General features: G+C 43.0%; 1 pseudogene; it reads left to right on the forward strand.

Moving 5' to 3' along the window:
- The first annotated feature begins 1871 nt into the window (after nucleotides 1-1871).
- Nucleotides 1872-6887, forward strand: LOC147006107 (igE-binding protein pseudogene; annotated as a pseudogene).
- Nucleotides 6888-9432: the final 2545 nt, after the last annotated feature.

Here is a 9432-nt window from a genome sequence, read left to right on the forward strand (position 1 = left end):
GGAGTGACCCATGGCTCCAGCTGCATATGTAGCAGAGGATGGCCTTATCTGGCATCAATGAGAGGGGAGGCCCTTGGTCCTTTGAAGGCTTGATACCCGAGCATAGGTTCGTTGGGTGAGCACTCTGGAGAGATGGCTCAGAGGTCAAGAGCACTGACTGCTCTCCCAGGGGTCCTGAGTTTAATTCCTAGCAACAAAATGGTGACTTACAGCCATCGGTAATGAGATCTGATGTTCTCTTCTGGTATGTCTGAAGAGAGGGACAGTGTAGCCACATAAATAAATAAATAATTATATCTTTTAAAAAAGAGAAAAAAAAGAACAAGGGGATTGGGATGGGGGTTGGTGGAGAGGAAACTGGGAAAGGGGATAACATTTGAAATATAAATATATAAAATAACCAGTAAAAAATAAAAAAATAATTTTGGAACTATTTAACATGTAAGTCTAGATTGGTGGTTCTCTACCTTTAGGTTATGACGCCCACAGCAGTTCCATATCAGATATCTTTCATATCAGTTAATTGTGGTTCATAACAGTAGCAAAATTACAGTATGAAGTAACAGTGAAATATTTTTTAGTTGAAGGTCAGCAAAACTTGGGTAACTGTTTTAATGTGTTGCATCATTAAGGAAAGCTGAGAACCTCTTGCCTAGATCAACATAGCATTTTTTTTTCATTTTCATTTTTCATTTATTTATTTATTTATTTATTTATTTATTTACACTACAGACTTTATTCTCCCCTTCCCCATCCACTCTCAGACTGTTTCACATCTCATACCTCCTTACCCCTCTGTCTTCATAAGGATGTCCCTACCACCCACCCAGCCAGACCTCTAAATTACCTGGAGCCTCCAGTCTCTTGAGGGTTAGGTGCATCTTCTCTGACTGAACCCAGATCTGGCAGTCCTCTGCTGTATATGTGTTGGGGGCCTCATATCAGCTGGTGTATGCTACCTGGTTGGTGGTCCAATGTTTGAGAGATCTTAGGGGTCCTGGTTGAGACTGCTGGTCCTCCTACATTTTTTGTTTTACACTGTAGGAAGCCGTGATAATACGTGCCGTCACTAGATGGCGCAAAGCTCTATTGTGCGCATGTAGCCCGCCAAGTCACTAGTCCATCCCCCGGGACATTTGAGACTGTGGGTGGAACCGCCAGTCATATTAACACGTCACACCTGTGGGTATATATAGCAACAAGTTTCTATCCTTTTTTGTTCTACCTCATGATTATGAATAAAGTGTAACCACGAAAGGTCTTGACTTGTGTTCTGTGTGCGTTCCTGCGGGACAGGAATAGCCCAGGACATATTGGTGCTCCCAGGACATATTGGTGCCGAAATCCCAGGAAAAAGACGGCTGACCAACGCGCTGTGGCCAGAGGAGAACCCCTCCCACAACATCGGAGGAAGACCAGAATGTGGTGGAAGGTAACCTCCAAAAGACATACTGGCTTTGATCTCTCTAATTCCTCCCTGTAACTGGAAGCTTTTGTTCTCGTGTTGGCGGTGTTAACCCTATACCTCCCGGTTCTTTCCTACACTCACCAGAGGTGGTACTGAATTTTGACTGCTGCTAAGCACGCTCAGACGGACATACATAAGCCGCAGTGCTTGTCCTGTACTTAAGCTCTCCTGTATATAAAGGAGCAGTATGGGAACTTCACATTCTGTGATTACAGCTTTGCAGTCTGTCTTAAAACAACGTGACATAAAAGTATCTACAAAAACACTACAAACATTCATTAAGGAAATTGACCGTATCTCACCTTGGTACGTGTGTTCAGGATCATTAACATCTACCTCTTGGGAGAAATTAAGGGAAGACTTAATTAAGGAACAACAGAATGGGAAATTAAAGATAGGGACCATGGCATTATGGAAACTAGTGAAAACATGCCTGGAGGATGAGAAATGTCGTTCAAATGTTAGGACAGGACAAGGGATTTTGGAAGAATTACAAGACAGTATGCCAGAATTGGAGCGGGACCATAGGTTAAGAGCTCAAAAAAGGAAACGTGCACGTGAAAAGCAAAGCCCTTCCACAGACCTTGGATCTGAGGAAGTGAAAGGTTTGGGAATAAATTCCCAGGGAGAGAAAAAAGATAAGGAGGAAGTTCAGGAAAAGAAAAGCCTTTATCCAGTAAAGGAACTGGAGGCTTTGAAGCTTGATAGATTAAAAACAGAAGAGCTTAGTTCCTCTGAGGAAGAAGAGTTAGAATATGAGACAGCTCACTATAAAAAAGAAAGATATCATCCAGAAGAAAAGCGAGTGAAGAAATCAGAGAAAAAATTAAAAGTTACTGGGGACACAGAGCAGGCCACCTCTAGGCCTTCTGGTCTCAATACTCCTCCACCTTATGTGGAGAATTTTTCTGATTCTTTCCTCTCCAGGGAGGAAAAGAAAAAACTTTATCAGGCATTCCCTGTCTATGAAGTTGCTGATGGAGGGCGAGTACATGCACCAGTGGAGTATATTCAGATAAAAGAACTTGCTGAGTCTGTACGTAATTACGGAGTTAGTGCCAATTTTACCATATCTCAAGTTGAAAGGCTTATGACCTTGGCCATGACTCCAGGAGACTGGCAGACAACAGTGAAGGCTGCACTCCCTAATATGGGGCAGTACATCTAATGGAAGGCGCTGTGGTATGATGCTTCTCAGATGCAGGCAAAAGTTAATGCCACTGCTGAAGGCGATCAGAGAAATTGGACATTTGAATTATTAACAGGACAAGGGCAGTATGTTAATAATCAGACAAATTATGATTGGGGAGCATACAATCAAATCTCCACTGCAGCCATTAAGGCGTGAAAAGCACTTTCCAGAAAGGGAGAAGCTGGAGGATACTTGACAAAAATCATACAAAATCCTCAGGAGTCATTCTCAGATTTTGTAGCTAGGATGACAGAGGCAGCAGGCAGAATCTTTGGAGACCCTGAACAGTGTTAGTGGAACAGTTGATTTATGAGCAAGCCACACAGGAATGCAGAGCAGTGATTACACCCAGAAAGAGTAAAGGACTGCAGGACTGGTTAAGGGTATGTCGTGAGTTTGGAGGCCCCTTAACTAACGCAGGGCTAGCAGCTGCCATCCTGCAGAGCCAAAGGCGTTCAGATACAAGTAATTACAAGATCTGCTACAACTGTGGCAAACCAGGGCATATAAGAAGAGACTGCAAGGCCCCCGTAAAAAAGAAAGTGCTAGGACTGTGAACTAGGTGTGGAAAAGGTTATCATCAAGCCAGTGAGTGTCACTTCATTAGAGACATCAAAGGCAGACTTATTCAGTCTGGACCTCCTCAGGCAGAAAGAAGTGAAGACAATTCAAAAAATGAGTTTCTGGGCCCCAGGTCTCAGGGCCCCAAAACATATGGGATCCCAGCTCACAACAGACGGACACTACAGTCCACAGAGCTGCAGAAGTTTCAGCAGGAGTGGATCTCCGTTCCACAATTCGATTCATGCTGACACCCCAATTGGAGGTGCAGCCCATTCCCACTGACTACAAAGGGCCTCTGCCATCTGGAAGCGTCGGCCTGATACTGGGCCGGGCATCCCTTACTTTACAAGGCCTCACTGTTCACCCTGGAGTCGTAAATCAAGACTATGAAGGGGAACTTCAAGTTCTTTGTTCTTGTCCTCAAGGTGTTTTTTCTATATCACAAGGAGATAGAATAGCTCAGCTAATAATCTTGCCAAGCCTACATGGCTACTCCCCCTCCTCTGGTTTCCTTCAAGCTGCTAGAGAAATTGGCTCTACTGGCAATGATTCTGCTTACTTAATAATGCCTCTTGATTCCAGGCCATCCTTAGAGTTAGTTATAGAAGGGAAACAGTTCAAAGGGATTTTGGATACAGGAGCAGATAAAAGTATCATCTCCTCCCACTGGTGGCCAAAAGCTTGGCCCGTTACTCAGTCATCACATTCACTACAAGGGTTAGGATATCAGTCCTGCCCCACTATCAGCTCTCGCTCCTTGAGCTGGCAAGCACCTGAAGGTCAAATGGGACGATTCACTCCCTATGTCTTACCACTCCCAGTTAATCTTTGGGGGAGAGACATCTTACATGCAATGGGAATAACCTTGACTAATGAATACTCACCACAAGCTTTTCAAATGATGAAGAAAATGGGCTATAAAGAGGGAAAAGGACTAGGGAAAGGAGAGGAGGGTAGACTTGAACCTATTCCTCAAAAAGGTAATAATGGAAGACAAGGCTTGGGTTTTTTCTAGGATCAGCTGTTGAGGGTTCTATGCCCATACCATGGCTTAAAGAGGAAGTTGTATGGGTTCCTCAATGGCATCTATCCTCTGAAAAATTAGAAGCAGCCACAAAACTAGTCTCTGAACAGCTACGCTTAGGTCATTTTGAGCCCTCTACCTCACCTTGGAACACACCTATTTTCGTAATTAAGAAAAAATCTGGCAAATGGCGCTTATTACATGACCTTAGAGCAATTAATGCACAAATGCGCCTGATTGGGCCAGTTCAACGAGGGCTTCCATTGCTCTCTGCACTACCTAAAAATTGGGAATTTATAATTATAGATATTAAAGATTGTTTTTTCTCTATAACTTTATGTCCTCAAGATAGGCAAAGATTTGCATTTACCATCCCAGCCATTAATCATTTAGAGCCTGATCATAGATACCAATGGAAGGTCCTACCTCAGGGGATGGCAAATAGTCCTACCATGTGTCAACTGTACGTGCAAATGGCACTTAAGTCAGTTAGAAATCATTTTCCATCTCTGCTCATAGCAATTTATATGGATGACATACTCCTTTGCCATAAAAATTTACAGTTATTACAAGAAGCATACCCTATATTAATAAAAATGTTAGGGCAATGGGGATTGCAGGTGGCCACTGAAAAGGTGCAAGTTGCTTAAATAGGAGCCTTTTTAGGAACACTCATTTATCCTGACAAAATTGTTCCTCAAAAATTAGAGATTCGCAGAGATCATTTGCACACCTTAAATGATTTCCAAAAATTATTGGGAGATATTAATTGGCTCAGACCATTTTTGAAGATTTCCTCTGCTGAGTTAAAACCTTTATTTGATATTTTGGAAGGGGATTCTCATATCTCCTCCCCTAGAGCCCTTACTCCTGCTGCCAATCAGGCATTGCAGACAGTAGAAAAAGCTTTGCAAAAGGATCAATTACAACACATTGATGAGTCACAACCTTTTGATTTGTGTGTTTTTAAGAGAGCCCAGTTGCCAACCGCAGTTTTGTGGCAGAATGGACCTTTATTGTGGGTTCATCCAAATGCATCTCCTGATAAAATAATAGATTGGTATCCTGATGCAGTTGCACAGCTTGCCCTTAAAGGCCTAAAAGCAGCTATTACCCACTTTGGACAAAATCCTAAAATCCTAATTGTACCTTATACTGCTGCACAAGTTCAAACCTTGGCAGCCACATCTGATGATTGGGCAGTTTTAGTCACCTCCTTTTCAGGACATATTGACAATCATTATCCAAAACATCCAATTTTACAGTTTGCCCTGAATCAGGCTATAGTGTTTCCACAAGTAACAGCTAAGGACCCACTTACAGATGGGATTGTGGTATACACTGATGGATCAAAAACTGGTATAGGTGCTTACGTGGTAAATAATGAGATAGTAACTAAGCAATATAATGAAACCTCACCCCAAGTTGTAGAATGTTTAGTGGTACTAGAGGTTCTTAAAGCATTCCCAGGACCGCTTAACATTGTATCAGATTCTTCCTATGTGGTTAATGCCGTTAATATTCTTGAGACAGCTGGGGTAATAAAATCCTCCAGCAAAGTTGCCAATATTTTTCAACAAATACAATTTGTCTTATTAAATAGAAGATTCCCTGTTTATATTACTCATGTCAGGGCACATTCAGGCCTCCCTGGCCCTATGTCTCTGGGAAATGATTTGGCAGATAAAGCCACTAAGGTTATAGCTGTTGCTCTGTCTTCCCAGGCAAAAGCAGCAAAAGAATTTCATAAGCGCTTTCATGTGACAGCTGAGACTTTACATCGCCGCTTTGCATTAACTAGAAAAGAAGCTAGAGAAATTGTTACTCAATGTCAGAATTGCTGTGAATTTTTACCTGTCCCTCATGTGGGAATAAACCCCCGTGGCATAAGGCCTTTACAGGTCTGGCAAATGGATGTCACGCATATTTCCTCCTTTGGAAGAAATCAATATTTACATGTTTCTATTGACACCTGCTCTGGTGTAATGTTTGCCACACCTTTAACAGGTGAAAAAGCCTCTCATGTTATACAACATTGCCTCGAGGCATGGAGTGCTTGGGGAAAACCCAAACTCCTTAAGACAGACAATGGACCAGCTTATACCTCTCAAAAATTTCAACAGTTCTGTCGCCAGATGGAAGTGACTCATCTGACTGGTCTCCCATATAATCCTCAAGGGCAAGGCATTGTGGAACGCGCTCACCGTACTCTCAAGTCCTACTTAATTAAACAAAAGGGGGGAGTCGAGGAGGCTCTACCCCCAGTACCAAGAATAGCTGTTTCTATGGCACTCTTCACTCTTAATTTTTTAAATCTCTATGCTCAAGGCCATACTGCAGCTGAACGCCACTGTTCAGAGCCTGACAGGCCAAAAGAGATGGTAAAATGGAAAGATGTTTTGACTGGTCTCTGGAAAGGCCCGGATCCTATATTAATAAGATCCAGGGGAGCTGTTTGTGTTTTCCCACAGGAAGAAGACAACCCATTCTGGCTGCCAGAACGACTGACATGAAGAATTCTGACACCTGAAGATGACTCCCGGATGGATCCCTTGGAAACTACCTCTAGCCCTCGTGCTACCTCTGTGGATTTGGGTTCCTAGTATATTTGGAGAATATAGATGGGCAATTCTGTCTGCTTTCCCTAAGCCCATGCCTGTCCGTCATGATACAGCTGTTTTTCCCAAGTTTTTTACTACCAACAAAACTTTAGGACTACCATACCTACCATATGACCCTATCTGGGCACCACTGGGAGAAAAACGCTCCTTTAAGGAACGAGGTTCTCTTTGTTTCCAAATTAATGAATTGGGAGATTGTATCAGACTCACCAGACGAGCTTTGGAAATGTTTACTAAGCACCAAGGAGGTTGGGTAAATACAACCCAAGACACCTCCAACAGAGATATAACCCTTACAAATCGGATTTTCTGGCAGGAGGCAATTTGGGTTAATGGTACATTTCTACCACCTAACTTTTCAGACATAGAACGCCCCAATCAACCAAAACTGGCTCCTCATTGTGACTTGGAAGATGAAGGGCTGATCCTGCCTTGGTCTGATTGTCAATCCTCCGTCACTCGTTGGGCAGATAAGAGTAAAACCTTTTCCCTTTCTCCTAACATGATAGGTGACCCAGAGAAGAAATATGTTATGAAAAAGGGACTTTTCATTCAAGACTTTAAAATGCATCCTTTTCATAAATGGGTACTTTGTGGGATTAATGGTAGCTGTACAGATCTTAATCCCTTGGTTTTCCTCCAAGGAGGATCTGCTGGAAAAGCGATTTTTACTGGTATTTCAAAATTTGCTCAGTTTCATCAAGTTCTGTTACCTGATAGAACCATTTATCAAAATTCTACTACTGAAATCACTGGACTTAATAGGACCCTGGTAAAACAAATTAATTATCCATCTACTCCAGTTTGTGTGTACACCCCTTTCTTGTTTATTCTTTCTAACGGATCTTTTGAATCCTGTACTAATGAAACCTGCTGGATGGCACAATGCTGGAACCTTAAGTGGGCCAGCTGTGCAATGCTTGCCAAGATTCCACGATGGATTCCTGTCCCCGTGGAGACTCCTTCCACCGTAGCTTTGCTCAGGCAAAAGCGAGACTTTGGCATCACTGCAGCTGTTGTGGTGGCAATAGCTGCCAGTGCGGTGGCAGCTACGGCTGCTGGAATTGCTATGACAACATCAGTCCAGTCAAGCACAACTATCGAGCAGTTGTCCTCCTCTGTGGCAGATGCGATTGATCAACATTCAGTGCTCAGTGCCCAATTAAAAGGTGGGCTAATGATAGTGAACCAGCGCATTGATCTGGTGGAGGAAAGGCTGGAAATTCTGCTCCAAATGGCACAGCTTGGCTGTGATAAGAAATCAGGAGCCTTATGTATTACTAGTGTCCAATATGAAAGTTGGACACATGCAGCTAATCTATCTAAAGAATTGTCTTTGTTTCTTACAGGAAACTGGTCTGAAGGATTTGATGAAAAGCTTGAGGCGCTACGTGTAGCAGTGATGGCGATTAATTCCACGTGTAGCAGTGATGGCGATTAATTCCACGTGTAGCAGTGATGGCAATTAATTCCACGCGTGTGGACCCCTCATTGGTTGATGGAATCAAAGGACTTACTTCCTGGATGTCTTCTGCATTCTCATATTTTAAGGAATGGGTGGGAGTAGGCCTATTTGGGGCAGCCCTGTGTTGTGGATTAGTGTTTTTACTGTGGCTGGTTTGCAAACTCAGATTTCAACAGAGATGTGACAAGGTGGTAATTGCTCAAGCACTTGCTGCCATAGAGCAAGGCACCTCTTCTGATATTTGGCTATCCATGCTCAGAACTTGATTGACATCTGAGTTCTCTGCTATTACATTCCAAGTATCTGTGGATCCATTGCACTGGAATGAGAGAGATTCATTGATCATTGATCAGCCTTTTACATTTTTTTACATTTTACATTACAATGAGGTTTCCTCATTGCACGCGATGGGATGAGCATGATTTCCCCACTAATTCATTTCTTGGCTGGCCTCTTTTGTAGAGTTCGCCCTAGGTCATTTAGCAGTTACTGTCACACAGTACTGCGGTATCCAAAGACGGGCAACTTTCCTCATGCACAGACAAACCTAAGGCACGGGGCCCGGTGGCGATAGGGTTTTCCAACGACGGGTAAGGCTGTGACATTGGAGGAACGACCTAAGACAAGGAGCCACAGTAGATGGACATAACTGCATCGCCTAGACCAGCCTTGCTGTATTATAACTAAAAAGGGGGAGATGTAGGAAGCCATGATAATACGTGCCGTCACTAGATGGCACAAAGCTCCATTGTGCGCATGTGCCAGAGCAAATGCCCGCCAAGTCACTAGTCCATCCCCCGGGACATTTGAGACTGTGGGTGGAACCGTCAGTAGTATTAACACGTCACACCTGTGGGTATATATAGCAACACGTTTCTATCCTTCTTTGTTCTACCTCACGATTATGAATAAAGTGTAACCACGAAAGGTCTTGACTTGTGTTCTGTGTGCGTTCCTGCGGGACGGGAATAGCCCAGGACATTACATAGATTACTTGATGTCATCTTATATTACTTTGTACTACTTAGATATAACTAATATAACTGCTTGTGTTTTTTTCTACTTCTTTTAGTATATGTACTCCAAAATAATATACAC

This window comes from Mus caroli, unplaced genomic scaffold (assembly GCF_978045245.1).
Source record: "Mus caroli unplaced genomic scaffold, Mus_caroli_1 scaffold_1, whole genome shotgun sequence".
In the NCBI taxonomy this organism is placed as follows: Eukaryota; Metazoa; Chordata; class Mammalia; order Rodentia; family Muridae; genus Mus; species Mus caroli.